The following is a 764-nucleotide window of genomic DNA, read 5'->3' as shown; positions in this document are numbered from 1 at the left end:
TTTAACCTATTTTTGATAAATCTAACAAGTAATTAAAATAATTTTCGGCTGAGTGAACAATACGGTAAATTTTATATAAATTGATAAATTTGGCAAAGTATACAGTGATCAAAATTTTAAGAATGAATGACACTTTTAATTGAAAAACGTATTTGTATTCTGATTCTTTAATTAAAAATATTTTTTATTTTCTTAACCTATTTTTGATAATTCCAACAAGTGATTAAAATATAATTTAAGTATTCATTCATGTAACCTAAGTAGTTATAATTCTATGTATACAGTTGATAATTTTTGTTTTTGTTTTATTATATATTTTATTAAGAAATGTAAAAGTATTTGGTAATTATATGATTTATTTTAAAAAACAAGTACTTTTATATAAATTAAAAACTTTTTTTTCTATGCTATCGAAGTTATAAATTTCATATATAAGCCTTTCAGACCATATTGGCTTTCATACACATCTTTTCTTTTTTTCAATAACCATGCTAATATAAAATAAATTATGTTAGTTAAATCATGTAATGAAAATGTCTAAGTAAAAATTGATACGTACCTTCATAACAAACGTCTTTTACGCCAGATAAACTCTTTAATATATGTGCTTGTACTATATCATTAACAAGAACTTTTTTGATGATATACATGAAATAATCAATAGTGATTCTTCCGGTTTTATGTTGATCAAATTTTTTAAATATATAAGCGAGCATATTAAATTTATTAACAAAATGACTAGGAATTGGGTAATATTGATTATT

General features: G+C 21.2%; 1 long non-coding RNA gene across 1 annotated transcript; it reads right to left on the bottom strand.

The window, feature by feature from the left end:
* Window positions 1-336: 336 nt before the first annotated feature.
* On the bottom strand, window positions 337-758 carry LOC126910065 (uncharacterized). The gene is made up of 2 exons (XR_007705175.1): window positions 560-758; window positions 337-491 (listed from the first exon to the last, which is right to left on the bottom strand). It is a non-coding gene; the product is annotated as an uncharacterized LOC126910065 (long non-coding RNA).
* Between the last annotated feature and the right edge of the window lie 6 nt (window positions 759-764).

This window comes from Daktulosphaira vitifoliae, unplaced genomic scaffold (genome assembly GCF_025091365.1).
Source record: "Daktulosphaira vitifoliae isolate Bord-2020 unplaced genomic scaffold, ASM2509136v1 Scaffold_3718, whole genome shotgun sequence".
In the NCBI taxonomy this organism is placed as follows: domain Eukaryota; kingdom Metazoa; phylum Arthropoda; class Insecta; order Hemiptera; family Phylloxeridae; genus Daktulosphaira; species Daktulosphaira vitifoliae.
Note: the sequence above shows the minus strand (reverse complement) of the source record. Positions and strands in the feature narration are given on the sequence as shown.